We start from the raw sequence: 15,232 nt of genomic DNA, 5'->3' as shown, positions 1-15,232 counted from the left end.
CTAAGGCCAATTGTTTATGTAAGCACTGAATCATTAATATGCAGCTTCTTCCATAATTATAAGGCTCTCAGATAAGAAACCTGCTGCCTAGAACAGATAAAGGAACTTGGAGATAGTCACAGATATAAACCCCAATTCACACTGCTGAAACATTTGGAAAAGTCTTGCATGAAAATGTGAATAACTTCACAGAGGCAAACAGCAGGGACCCAAATGGAGCAGTAAAAACCAAGTTGTTTTTTTCTCCTTCTTAAGTGCAGAATTGAGTAGGAAAATCAGTGAATTTTTTTTTATTTCAGTTAGTATTTTTTCATCTAAAGTCTTAATTAGAAATATAGAGATATTTTCCCCAAGATAGATATAGAGATGATGGTAAACCCAAGTTATATCTCCATCTGTAATAATAATGACCTGAAATGTTGCCATCCTGTTACTCTGAGTACCATTCCAAACTTTTATTTCCAAACAAATAGACATATCTGGAAGTTCTTTGAATTCTTTAACAAAATGGTAATGTATTCTCTCATTTATGTAAAACTCCTAACAATCAAGCTCTAATGAAATCATCTTCAGTTGCTCATGTTGATTCTTACGTAACTGAGTTTTCCTTTACTATTGATGGACTGTAAGTAACGTCCATATCTGGTGTGTGCTCCTCCAACACTCTGAGGTGAATCCACCTCAGCCTCTGTATTCTTCAGGCTTTCTTCCCAAGAAGACTTTCCACTACATCTTTCTTCTTTGCCTGGTGACAAAGAATCATGCCACTAGTACAAAATCTCCTTTGTTAGTCTCACCTTTTCTATGTATCTCTCCTTGATTCAGTGTTGGACTCCCTGTGGCCCAACCCATTAAAGTCTTAATTTTATCCCGTCTTACAGAGGATGCGATCAACCTCTGCATAGCAGCTAAAACAGTATTTTTCTTGAGAGGTCCTGAGAAGGAGGGAAGTAAAATGTATTTTTGCTAAGCCATACACATAATATATCTTTCTGTCTTAGAGTCTCGCTGCTGCTGCTGCTGCTAAGTTGCTTCAGTCGTGTCCGACTCTGTGCGACCCCATAGACAGCAGCCCACCAGGCTCCTCTGTCCCTGGGATTCTCCAAGCAAGAAGACTGGAGTGGGTTGCCATTGCCTTCTCCAATGCATGCATGCATGCTAAGTCACTTCAGTTGTGTCTGACTCTATGAGACCCCATAGACAGCAGCCCACCAAGCTCCTCTGTCCACAGGATTCTCTAGGCAAGGATACTGGAGTGGGATAGTAGTAGTAGGTACATTTTAATCTCAAACTCCTAATTTATCCTTCACCCATCCTTCCCTCCCTCCCTCTGTCCCATTTGGTAACCATAAATTTGTTTTCTATGTTTGTGAGTCAATTTCTGTTTTGTGAATAAGTTCATTTGTATCCTTTATTTTAGATTCCATATGTAAGTGATATCATATGATGTTTATTTTTCTCTGACTTTATTTAGTATGACAATCTCTAGGTCCATTCATGTTGCTGCAAATGGCATTATTTCATTTTCTTGATGGCTGAGTAATATCCCATTGTATAAATATATACCACATCTTCTTTATCTGTGTATCTGTCAGTAGACACTTAGGCAGCTTCCATGTCTTGGCTATTGTAAATAGTGTTGCAATGATCATTGGGGTGCGTGTATCTTTTCAAATTACAGTTTCTCTCTGGATATATGTCTTGGAGTGGGATTGCAGGATGATATGGTAGCTATATTTTTAGTCTTTTTTTAGGAACCTCCATATTGTTCTCCATAATGGCTGTACCAATTTATATTCCCCCAACCGTGTAAGAGGGTTCCCTTGTTTTCACACCCTCTCCAGCATTTATTATTTGTAGACTTTTTGACAATGGCCTTGCTGACTTGTGTGAGGTGATACCTCATTGTAGTTTTGATTTGCATTTTTCTAATAAGTAGGAGTGTTGAGCATCATTTCACGTGCTTTTTGGCCATCTGTATATCTTCTTTTCAGAAATATTTATTTATATCTTCTGCCTTTTTTATTTGAATTTTTTTTAGAGCTGTATAAACTAATTGTATATTCTGAAGATTAATCCCTTGTCAGTCACATCATTTGCAAATATTTTTTCCATTCTTTAGGTTTGTTTTGTTTATGGTTTCTTTTGCTGTACAAAACTTTTAAGTTTAATTGAAAGTGAAAGTGATAGTGAAGTCGGTCAGTCCTGTCCAGCTCTTCGCGACCCCATGGACTGCAGCCTACCAGGCTCCTCCATCCATGGGATATTCCAGGCAAGAGTACTGGAGTGGGGTGCCATCACCTTCTCCATTTAATTAGATTTAATTAAGTTTAATTAGGTCCCTTTTATTTATTTTTGTTTTTATTTCCATTTCTCTAGGAGAAATAAAGAAAATGAAGTCGTTGTTGTGTCCGACTCTTTGTGACCCTGTGGACTCTTTGGGACCCTATGGACTGTAGGCTCCTCCATCCATGGAATTTTCCAGGCAAGATTACTGGAGTGGGTTGCCATCTCCTTCTCCAGGGTATCTTCCTGACCCAGGGATTGAACCTGGGTCTCCCGCATTATAGGCAGATGCTTTACCATCTGAGCCACCAGGGAAGTCCTACACTAGGAAGCAGATCCAAAAAGATCTTGCTGTAATTTATTTCAGAGTGCTTTGCTTAGGAGTTTTATAGTATTCAAATTTACATTTATATCTTTAAGCCATTTTTCCCTGGAGAAGGAAATGGCAACCCACTCCAGTTTTCTTGCCTCGAGAATCCCATGGACAGAGGAGCCTGGCAGGCTATAGTCCATGGGGTCATAAAGAGTTAGACTCAACTGAGTGACTAACAGTTTTTACTTTTCATTCCATTTTTAATTTTTTATAGTATTTGAGAATATCATAATTTCTAACACTCTTTTTAGTAAATAACTTTATGAACTACATAATGTTTTTATTTTTACCACATGTGGTCCCATCAACCTTGGTGATTTCCATATATTCAAATTGCCCATTTAAGGATTAGCCTCACAGTTCATCACTTACCTTAACTCGTTTTTGTTTTTTTTTTCATTTTATGTCAACTTTCTCAACAGCATGACCTCATTCTTTCTTTACCTCAAAACAGGACTTTTAATTCCAAGATTCCTGCTCTTCTGGAGAAAGAAATGGCAACCCACCCCAATATCCTTGCCTGGAGAATTCCATGGACAGAGGAGCCTGGTGGACTATGGTCCACTGGTTTGCAAGGAGTCTGACACGACTAAGCGACTAACGCTTTCACTTTCCTGGGCTTCGACTCCAAACTCTGTCTGACACACTTGCAGTCAGAATACCCATCAACCAACCCTTCACCTCCTCTGAGGACCTCTGGTTATGCGAGCTCTCTCAGCTAGCTGAATTCACTCAGTCTTTTCCCTCTGTGCTGTCCAACTAGAACTCCACAGCTAGTCGTTTCTGAGCTGTGTAACCTCTCTCTAGGATGCTATTGTTTCCTTAATCGTTCATGGCTTAGTCTCAGCTCAGCTGTTCTCTTATTTGTCCGTTATATTCTTTTCTCCTGCCCCCAGATTAGTTCCAGGAAAATTAAGGACCCTTCCATATACTGATCCGGTTTAACATGACTGAACTGGGTATTACTGGATAATAACTCCATAATAGTGCTTGTGATATTAGACAGTTAACTTTCTGTTGCTGGCCATGGTTTGCCTGAGGAAGTAATGGTTTTGGAGAGGAGACTTACAACTCAAAGACAGAGTTCACAGTTTTGAGATCTAACTACTTAATGAAAGATTCCCATACCTTTTTGAGATGATTTAAATGATCACATTGTCTTACTTTGTTGAACATTAATATCGAGAATCAGATTGTTTTCCTTTTCAACTCTTTGATTAGAATGAGGAAAGAAAAGAAAAAGTGAGAATACAATTATATAATTTGAAAGATGGGATAAATTCAAGACGTAGTGATGTTCTGAAGAAATGACTTGGGTAGCCAGAGATCAGTTTGCCAGTTAGCTTCCTGGAGGGCAGAAGAAATCTGTCTCAGAAGTGAAAGCAATTAAAGGTAACTTCAGTTAGTCTAGAACTTTGACAGAATTATTTTTGCCACTGACTGTGCACCCACATATGATGGAAAAGAATCATCTCTCCTGGATGCTTTTGGGCCATGTAAAAGCCACGTATGTTTACAAACTCTGTAGTTTTCCTGCTTTACTTCCCATGTACCACACATAGCATGGCTCCAAGATTCAGATCTAACAACTTTTTTCCCTCTTTCTCTTGATGAGTTTACTTAGTCATGGCTGCAGATAGTACTTTTATCATTATCCACAATGAACTGTCATGACCTGCCCCTTTCTGTTCTAATGTCTGGTTTCCAAATCCAGGCTCATATTATCACCTCCAGTTAAACAAGTCAAAAGCTGTTCTATCTGCAGTCCTGCATTCCACATACATACAATGTGATAACAGTATCTTCATTTCCATCATCTCTCTGGCAAGTTATTCCTGTACCCTCTTTTACTTTGCTTTCTTTTTCTCAATCTGTTAAGAAATTTTTAATCAAATTTAACCTTTTCCCTTATATCCATGCCTTCCTCTTCTTTATCAGTTCCATGGTCTTATTTTAAATCTTTATTATCTCACGTTTGTATTATGTAAATGATAGTCTAAGTAGTTCCTCTACTTTTATAGTCTTTCATATTGTTATCTATCCTTTATCATATTGGGAGAGTCGTCTATCTTGAACATCACAACTCGCTCTCATGCTCAAAATCACTTCCTATGCCTTTCTTCCTTGCTACCCTTACCTAAAAGCTTAATCCTGTCCATTCTTAAATTTGCTGCCCAAGTTCCAATTCTTTCATGAAGTTTCTACGACCTCTCCAGGTCACAGTAGACTATAGTTCCTGTGAATTCTAAAAACACTTATGGCTTATACCATTGGTATAACACTAAATAGGTAGGCTTTGTATGGTTATCTGCATTTTCCTCTGTGTACACGGTACAATTTTTTTTCATTACTTTCTATTCTTCAAAGCTTCTAGCATATGTTACATATAAGATAAATGCCACTTGAAGGAATGAATGATATGTAATGGTTATAGTCCTTTAAACCAAGTCACAAAGGGACTTCGAAAACTTCAAGGACACAAGCCATTCAAGACTATTTTAGTATTGGTGATATTTTAATAAATTATAATCATTTGAAGAGCGATAATCTATTCTTCTAAAGTAGTAACTCACAATTTATTAGGGTACTTATTTGAAAACTCCAGGGTAACATAGGCTGCATATTTTCTCATCCCCTCTATGTTTACCATCGAATGAATTCCAGTACCATGAACATTTCAGTGGGTAACCAAAACACCAGGGGCTCAAGTGCTTCCCGTATGTTTCTAAAACTGAACAAAATAAATTCAATTTCATAAAGAAAAATGAAAAGAAAAAGCAAATGAAAACCCTAATGCAGATCTTAACAGAGGTAGAACAAAAATATAATTTTTTGAAGTAATACATTAGTCTTGTTCAAAGTATTGTCTAGGAAGATGAAAATCAATGACATTTATTATTAATGAAATGCTTTAAAAATATAGGTACATTTTAATGCAGTGATTACCTTACTCTAAAATAAGGATATAATCAGGTGATTTTTGCCTAGGAGTATGTCTAAGGATGTTCACTGTAGCACTGTTTATAATGGCCAAAATCAAGAAATGCTCTCCTGCAATAATAGAAAGTGGATTAAATAAATTAAGGCATATAGAGACATGACGATATAATGGAAAGGTAGTCACCCCACATATTACATTTCTGTGATTGTGGATTGTTGTATAATTTAAAAAATTATATCAACTTCATCTACCACTGAGGCAAGCAAAGCAATTTAAGTTATGTCACACTTTGGAGGTTGCAGTTGTGTTTAAAGAAAAGTAACAAAATTTTCTCATTTTTATCTTGATATTGACTCAAATATAGGATTCTCTTTATATTTTATATTTATAAATTATTAAGTATATATAGCTCAACATTCAGAAAACTAAGGTCACGGCATCCGGTCCCATCACTTCATGGCAAATAGATGGGTAAACAGTGGAAACAGTGGTAGACTTTATTTTTGGGGACTCCAAAATCACTGCAGATGGTGAGTGCAGCCGTGAAATTAAAAGACGCTTACTCCTTGGAAGAAAAGTTATAAGCAACCTAGACAGCATATTAAAAAGCAGAGACATTACTTTGTCAACAAAGGTCCATCTAGTCAAGTCTATGGTTTTTCCAGTAGTCATGAATGGATGTGAGAGTTGGACTATAAAGAAAGCTGAGTGCCGAAGAACTGATGCTTTTGAACCATGGTATTGGAAAAGACTCTTGAGAGTTCCTTGGACTGCAAGGAGATCCAACCAATCCATCCTAAGGGAAATCAGTCCTGAATATTCATTGAAAAGACTGATGCTGAAGCTGAAACTCCAATACTTTGGCCACCTGATGTGAAGAACTGACTCATTGAAAAAGATGGTGATGCTGGGAAAGATTGAAGGTGGGAGGAGAAGAGGACGGCAGAGGATGAGATGGTTGGATGGCATTAAAGACTCAATGGATATGAGTTTGAGTAAACTCCAGGAGTTGGTGATGGACAGGGAAGTCTAGCGTGTTGCAGTCCATGGGATCACAAAGAGTCAGACATGACTGAGTGACTGAACTGAACTGAAGTATATATAAACTTATACCTAGTTTGCTGAATATTAATGAAGTTAAAAAGTAAGGTTAATATATAAAGTACAATATAAATGTCTTTAATTAGAATTATGTTTCTCCTTAGAGAACATAATGCAGGTGTAGTACAATGACTTCTATATTAAATCCCATTTAGGGATCATGGGATTGAAGCTTTAAATAACTTTATTGTGTATAACTCTGATAAATACATTATCAGTTCATTATAGAAATATAAAAGCTGCCATTAAAAGAGTGAGATAAATTCCTTTAGGAATAGGAATCATCCATTAATAAAGCGAATAATAAGCACCATTTTTTAAATTTGGTACGTCATAAGTTATATATACAAATAGAAATGCTAATTCCTACCATGATTATAATAGTAGCATCCATATCTTACACTTACTACAAGGAAACTAAAAATTATTTTTCAAAGTTTTAGAGCAAACAGAAGTATCTCACTTTAAAAATTAACATAATTTATGATGATCAGTTGAAAGGAACATGGGTAAGTATTGTTTTTATATAGTTATCTGCAATACAATAATTTTAGAAATCTTTTTTTAAAGCCCAATCTTACTATTGTTTTAGTTCAGTTTATTGACTGGCATCAAATAAAAATATGTATAAAGCTTTTAATGTCTTTGTCACCAGTTAACTTTATTCTTCTTGGTAGTCAAAATATTAGATACAATCAGTTGTAATTTGTATAAATTAATGTTAAAAATATTCTCAAGTGTTTGCCATATTATGTCAGGTTTTCTAAGTTTAAAATCCTGATAAGCAAAAGAAAAAATATTTTTTAAAAACTTGTTTTTTGCGAAATATTTTTTCCTGAACTGACTGCATCAGAATCACGTATGTCCATGCTCAGTTGCTTCAGTGGTATTGACTCTTTGGGACCCTATAGACTGTTGCCAGCCAGGCTCCTCTGTCCATGGGATTCTCCAGGCAAGAAAACTGGAGTGGGTTCGTATTTCCTCCTCCAGAGGATCTTCCCAGCCCAGGAATTGAACCTGAGTCTCCTGCTTCTCCTGCATTGCAAGTGAATTCTTTACTGCTGAGCCTCCTGGAAGCCCACTTAGAATTACATAGGTGCTTGTTAAGTTTTTATAGATTCTTGGGTGCCATTCAAAATATTGAAGGATGATCTACACTGTATAGCCCAAATATTTTCATTTTTAACAAGCTTCCCAGTAATCTAATCTGATAATTAGTATTCTAAGAAGGTTTTCATATAGGAAACCTAATCAGGACCTCAGAGTCTAGTTGTAAAATGAGGAATAAATAATTATTTATACTTGGTTATAAGTAATAATTAATTTAGGAGAATCTAGAAGAAAATGTTAATGGCTAAAGGAACTTACAAGAAGCAGGTGTCCAAGGGGTAGGCCCCCCATTATGTCTTGCCTTTGATTTTGTACCACAGGACAGTAAAAGCTGAGGAGATGGTAATTTATTGCACCAACACATTTATAAAGGTATCCAAATACAGTCTTTAATTAAGAGGCTTCATTGCTTCATGTAGTGAGTTCCGTTACTACTAACTTCTTCCCTAAAGATTTAACAGAATATTAATAATTTAAGTCTATAGGACCTGCTGGGATCCCTGGGTTTTGAGATATCATGTGATGGGAAGGATCCAGTGGATAACTTCAGATTACATTAAAAGGCAACTGGTGTATTTTTTTAGCCTAAGAATTGTAACTTAATATAGACTTGGCTGCAAAGTATTAAAAAAAATAAAAAAAAAGCTACTGTGATGAATATAATAGAATTAATTCTACTAGTGAGAAGTTATTTTTTAATTTAATCTCATAGAATTATTACTATTAATGTAGACTATAAATTATATAAGAATTATATAAGCAGAAATTCTTTCTTTTGCAAGATCCAAACAAGAGCAGAAAGGAAGGAAGGGTGTTTGGAGCTTACAGTGAGACAAGTGCAGAAAAACAGTTGAACAGGAAGGCTTAATGGAACCCACTCCAGTGCTTAGTCCATCTTTTATTTTTGCTCCTCTTCAATTGACCGTCTACTTCTCTCCTTTGCAGACTGACTTCCTTAGCTAGTCTCATTTTTCGTAATGGAGAATTTAGTCACTAACAGCGGTTTAAAAATATAGTGCCTTTTTTCTGAGTCCTAGCTTACTCTTTGATAAGTGACAGCCCTGCGCATGGGTTAGTTGACTTTGTGCAGGAAAATCCCTTGGAAAAGGAAATGGCAACCCACCCCAGCAGTCTTGCCTGGGAAATTCCATGGACAGAGGAGACAGGTTCGCGACAATCCATGGGGTCATGAAAGAGTCAGATAGGACTGAGCACACGTGCATGCACACAAACAGAAAAAGAGCAATGATCACAGAGTAGGGTGAAAAGTAGAATGAAATTGTTGCCATCTTAGTGGCAGAACTCCTCTTAGTGTTTTAAAGGAAAATTTCTTAAACTAAGGCCCATACCCCAATCTGAACTTTTATTCCTTTATCCATTCCCTGAATATAGTGGCAGGTATTTTATTTTGGGGAAGAAGGATATGAGAGGAAGTAATCTCAAATCCTTTAAAGGATCCATCTGGAATTCTGAGGTGTAGATTTGGGTGTTAAGGCTGCTTTGCAGTGTTCAGTGTCCTGGAAGAATGAAGGGACCTGAAGATCTTTTTTTCTTGAATAATTTGGGTTCTAAGGAAATTTGTCTTCATTTGTATCCATACTCTGAGAGCAGGATGTGTGGGTACAAATTTTCCAGATTGCTATTTTCGGAACATATGGGCAAAGCTGAAATATCTGAACATATGTATGTATGTTTGTGTACGTATATAAGCGTGTATATTTGTATAAGCAACCACATTTTTATTCTCCCCATCACCCTCCCGCCCTCTTCTACATTTGGAAGATATTTGAAATATGAAACACGTGCTTGGTGGGCAGGCAATAAGTATTATTTTATAATTATCGACAATCATGTGTGTGTTTTCCTTAACAAATCTACAAGCGATTAATCTACCTTAAAATATTCCATATGAATTATTTCTGTTTTATTTATCTGTATACACTCTATATTTCCACAAAGGCAAAGGTCATTTGTTATAATCTTGTTGAAGAAGATATGATTCTAAATTACTGTATGTACCTAGGTCAAACAAGATTCACCAACATTTTAAAACAAAGAAATATTAAAAAGATAATTATGATAACTGGTAGCATTATTTTAGGGCATTCAGTGTAAAAGCGCAAACTGCTGAAATGGGTTTCTGCACATGTTTGAATATATATGAGTCTGGGGCAGGGGTCTGTGAACATATATGTGGGGAGAATCTGTGATGTGGGTTTTTACACAGGCATACATTTTTTCTTGACAAATATGGTAGGACTATTTTTTTTAACCTTTTAAATACAAAATTATGTTAATAAAGTGTTGTATTTGACAGTGTGCTCAAATATCAAAGGTGAAAAATTATACTATTTACTCTTCTCTAGTAATGCAGATTTTCTTTAAATGATCCATAGTTTACCATGCCTTCCTTTTTCTACTTAGTTTCTCTATTCTTTGCATTTAAAACAAATAAACAAAAGTAGCTAAGAATATGGCTGATTTTGATAACTTTCAGCTTGGATGATCCATTCAAAATCTTCATATCCCAAAGAGGCTAGTTAGTCAAATGTTACCATCAGCAATTTCAGAAAGTGGAAAGTTAAAAACAAGATTATAAATTAAAAAGAACAACATTGTACAAGAAACTATTGATTAGAAGTTCTTATTATTTATGCACTGAAACATTAGATAGCATTCTGTTTATTTCATATGATGGAAAACTCTTAAAGTTTGAAAATCCCAGGAGCTTTCTTTTTTAAGCATCATCTCTGACCTAATGGCTAATCTCACTTTTTATTCAGAAAACAATCATTTTCGAAGTGTGAACTATGTCATACCCTCAATGCAGTGTGTATCAGGTATATGTATGCTTCCAAGAATGATTTCCATTCATTTTTTCATGAATCTTGGGAACCCGAGGTGAAGAAGTGATCCCAGTCCACACACAGTATACCATCCTTCATTCAGTTCATCTCCCCTGCACACTGAAGGTATTTGGGTAAATCTATTTTACTCAAAGATCATTTCATCTTTCAGGAAGTCAACATATTCTCAATAAAGGTTTACCCAGCCTCAATTATTGTTCCTTGCCTTTGAAAACGTCAAACTGCTTCTTTTAAAAACAGCCATCAGAACAAGATGACTATGTTTTTAACACAATAATAGCATGCATGATGCATGTCAGCCAGTTACCCCATTTCTAGGAGTCCTGTTATAGATCTCTTATTACACACTCCCAAGCCCTGTTTTCCTAAAAGCACCTTTCAAGTACCCTGCCTTCCACTGAAATGTGGCTGCTACTGTGTGCTTATTTTAAAAATGGCTTGACAGAATTGCTAATGTTCTCATTCCTTCAGGATATTTCCTAATACTTGTAGCCTTTTCATGTTTCTAATTAGGCCAGTAATGGTCCCTGAAGTTAAACCAATTAAAATTATTTACTGTGACACACAGTGTGGAGATAATTATCTGATATCTGAATCCAACTTCTGCTTACTTCGCAACATTACTTAATAGAAAACAGAGAAACTGATGCCCACGCTTCCATTTTCCTTGTCTACCAAATGTGTTTGCCCTATAGCAAACTGTTTAAATAAAGCATTAAAATCTTTGTGGTGCTAATCAAAATGTTTAAAATCCACTCACACTCCTTTTATAGTTCTGAAAAGCATATAAAACTCTTCCACATTACCTTTTACATTATACTTGCTGACCAAGGTAGTATTACAGCCACATTATAAACAGATAATGCAACTTCTGCAGTTTCTAGTAACCTTACTTTTCTCTTCCCCTAACTCCTTTACTCTATTTTTTTCTTTTTAACATTTTTTTTTCTTCTTTCGCTTTCCTCTTTGTCCTGTGTTTTCTTCCGAATTTTTTGGTTCACCATAAGTGGCACAAAGCTGACGGACTTTGAAATATTAGCTTCATACAACAGAATATCATTCTGTATAGTCTAAACATTTATTATAGCATGGAAGGAGACAAGTTGGATTAATTACTATTTTATTTTTACATAGGGTTTGGAGTTTGGAAGATGAGAGGTTTACAAAGGGAATTTTCATCAATGGCAGAAGTCTCAGCAAAAGTTCAGTTTATATTTAATGTAAAGCAAAAATCCCTCTAGGAAAAAAAATTCACAGAGCAAGTAAATCATATCGGGAAGCAATGCTTTTCATTAAAAGTTGGCTGGCATCATGTTGAGAATTTGGACAAATGTAAAGACTAAGCCTCTAAGTTAGGCTTGCATATGCTGTAGTTAAATGCCAAAGTGCAGTCTCATAAAGAATTATAGCTTAGACACTTTGAGAGCATTTAGCCCATAATTCCCATGCAAATTATTCTAAGAGAAAATTGAGTTTCATGCCAAAATGCCACCTTGAGACTGGCAGTATAAAGTTGTATATTAAGCCTGATCTTAGGATGGAGTCCTTTACTATTTCCTGCTTTTTGTTCAAATAGTCATGAAAACCCGTACAGATAGAGGACAGGCACAGATACATTTTCCAAGTCACCATATGCTTAACTGAAGCCCCTTTGCTGCTTGTAATGACTATAATTGAGAGAAACAGATCACAAGGGGAGGAAGTTAAAACGCTGGTCAAATCAGAGCTATAGCCTAAGAGTATGGCATTCAGGAGAAACTTGTGGTTCAAGACACTGGCTTGGGAATGGTAATGGATCAAATGTAAGAATCTGGGCTTACATGGGATGACCAAGATGCCCTGTTATTTTCCCAGCAGATAGTATAGAATGCCTGTGTACCACATGTGCTTGCCCTGCATTAGGTCACAGAGTGCCAGGAAGGGTAGTGGAAACTTTCCAGGGAGGCCTTGAGAGTATTCAGGCAAGGGGTGAGAGTCTTTGCACAAGCTCTTTTTCCTGCAGCACTGAGTTTGATCTTGGCAGAACTAACATGTTTTATGGTGGTTACAATGGAAGAAATCTGTGTTCCTCCTCCTATATCATGTATTTTCCCCATAACTTTGTTAACACAACAAGCTTATTTCATTTTTTAGTTATTTGCCTATGTTGCTAAATAAATGATACACTTAACAGCTGTCATTAATGCCTCTTCAAGGTTAGTGACTGCAAGCCTTTTCAGAAGAGGTAGAGATATAGCCTGTAAAACAACACATTAAAATAATAGCAAAAGATGATTTTTCCAACTATTTTTATTTAACTAAACTTTACTGTTTTCTTTCAATTTTATTTATGTGTAATATTTTACATTAATTTATATGATAGCTTAAGTATTAGCTTTATCTTTCCAACTATTTTAGAGTTGTGGTCCAAGTGTGTGTGTGGTCAGTTGGTTAATCGTGTCTGACTCTTTTCAACCCCATAGACTGTCTTCTCTGCCCATAGAATTTCCAAGACTAGAGTACTAGAGTTGGTTGCCATGCCCTTCTCCACAGGATCTTCCTGACCCAGGGATTGAACCTACATCTCCTGCATTGGCAGGCAGATTCTTTACCACTGAGTCACCTAGGAAGCCCATGGTCCAAGTAGCCATGACTTATACAGCATTTAACACAGAAAACTCTACAGAATAAATATTTTATTATTAAATTTAAATACAATTCCAGACCTATGGATTCTGTACTATGGATACAGCAAAGCCTCAATAAACATTTTTGTATTCTGACCTCCAGAAGTTTGTATCATAGCATATTGACTAATACTTATGCAAGTGAATTCATCTGTGTCCCATACAAACATGAGTTAGAGGAGGAAGGAAATTTAATTTTATTCAAGTTTTAAATATTAAATATTAATTTAACTCAATTAAATTTCTGAAGTTTTATATACTGCTATCATTGTGCTACTTATTTTCATCATTTTCTCTAATTCTAAGCATGAAAAATACAGTTAATAATACAATTATTCCCCAGATTCTTACTCCTCTGCTCTTAGATCATCACATAATACTTGTGAACCTGGATGGATGTTTAAATAACATAGCTTATAACTTAATATTCACCACAGAGGCTGGAAGCAGGATGAATTAGGAAAAATACACTTGCATTAGTGGAAGTTAAAATGATTGGAAGAGGAAAGAAAAGAATGATGAGAGGATGGTACTGGATATGTAAATAGAAGAAAGCATTATTAAGACAGTGGTACAGACAAATCATGAAAATATACTCTGGAGGTAATGCTAACACTATTTTGAGCAACTATCGAACAGTATCCAATGAATAAAAAAGAAATAGATCAATCAAATATTCTAGGCTTTATTGGAGGTGACGGGACAAATCATGAAAGATTTAGAATTTAATTTCCTCTAAATTTTATACTTTTAATCTAAGAATTTACATGCTAAAAACTGGTTGACACATGTTATGAAGTCATCAATGTCATAGACATTCATCTAGCTGATTCAGCTTATTAATCAGCATAAGTGGAGAGTGGAGAAAGGCAGGAAAAGGAATGATAATGTTGCTTTGATTGTAGGTCTAAAGCCTACACATATATTAATAAGCCAAATGTGAAAAGTGTAGAGAATTAGTCCTATAAATTGGAAGAAATGAGGCCATCCTGCTCATTTTAGAGTCAATCAGTCAAAAAATATTGATTGAGCACCTTTTCTGTCTCATACCACTGGGATGCAGGGATAAACAAGAATGACAGAGTCCCTCTCCTCAAGGAAATTAATTTCTGGGGATCAGAGAATAGATGATAAGCATATCAGTAAATAAGATTATATCAGGAACAAATAAACCTGAAGGAAAAAAACAGGATAATGAAGTAGAGGTACTAACAGTGAGTGTTGAGATCTCATTAGCTATGGTGGTTGGTGCCAAAAAATAAAGTTATGTGTCAAGGTCCTGAGAACAGGATAAATTTATATTATTCAGGTGGTGTGGTTAAGGAGGCATGTGAGAGGTGAAGTGAAAGTGTTACTCACTCAATTGTGCCTGACTCTGTCCATGGGATTCTCCAGGCAAGAATACTGGAGTGGGTTGCCATTCCCTTCTCCAAGGAACTTCCCAAAGGAGGCAAAGGAAGGAACAAAAAAAGAACCGGAGTTTAGAGACACAAGCAGTATGTAGACCATATGGAACTTGTGGACTGTGCTAAGGATCTTGAATTCTTAATATAGGTGTCCTTACGATGGGAAGCCACCACAGGATTTGAAGTTTGGAAGTGAAATTTCATCTGAATTTTTTTCAGATGAAAACCTGAAGCTCCCAAAGGTTAAGTACTACACAGACCTTTAAAAGTTGAATGAAATGATGAAAATTACTGAGCTAAAGTTTCCAACAGTTAAAAATGACTACAATCGATGAATATTTAGAACAAAATGAAGCCCTCTATCAATGAATAACTGTATTAATCTGCTAGGGCTGCCACAGCAAAGTACTTACAAACTGGGCAGCTTAACCTCAGAAATTTATTATCACAATTCCGAAGGCTAGAATTTCAAATCAAGGGCC

At 35.9% G+C, this 15,232-nt stretch overlaps 1 long non-coding RNA gene and 1 other non-coding gene across 13 annotated transcripts in view; one reads left to right on the top strand and one right to left on the bottom strand.

Annotated features, from left to right (window-relative positions):
- LOC129639491 (uncharacterized) overlaps positions 1-15,232 on the top strand; it is a 347,939-nt gene that overhangs the window by 135,180 nt on the left and 197,527 nt on the right. The window contains exon 7 of one of the 12 annotated variants that reach the window (XR_008708474.1): positions 3,114-5,206. The exons of 10 other annotated variants lie outside the window; for them this stretch is intronic. This is a non-coding gene — a long non-coding RNA (uncharacterized LOC129639491). Of the gene's footprint in view, positions 1-2,379; positions 2,487-3,113; positions 5,207-15,232 lie in introns of those variants that run through there. One more of the 12 variants, XR_008708472.1, reaches the window with a different exon arrangement.
- On the bottom strand, positions 2,529-2,601 carry TRNAY-AUA (transfer RNA tyrosine (anticodon AUA)). The gene has a single exon. It is a non-coding gene; the product is annotated as a tRNA-Tyr (tRNA).

This window comes from Bubalus kerabau, chromosome 1 (assembly GCF_029407905.1).
Source record: "Bubalus kerabau isolate K-KA32 ecotype Philippines breed swamp buffalo chromosome 1, PCC_UOA_SB_1v2, whole genome shotgun sequence".
NCBI lineage: Eukaryota > Metazoa > Chordata > Mammalia > Artiodactyla > Bovidae > Bubalus > Bubalus kerabau.
Note: the sequence above shows the minus strand (reverse complement) of the source record. Positions and strands in the feature narration are given on the sequence as shown.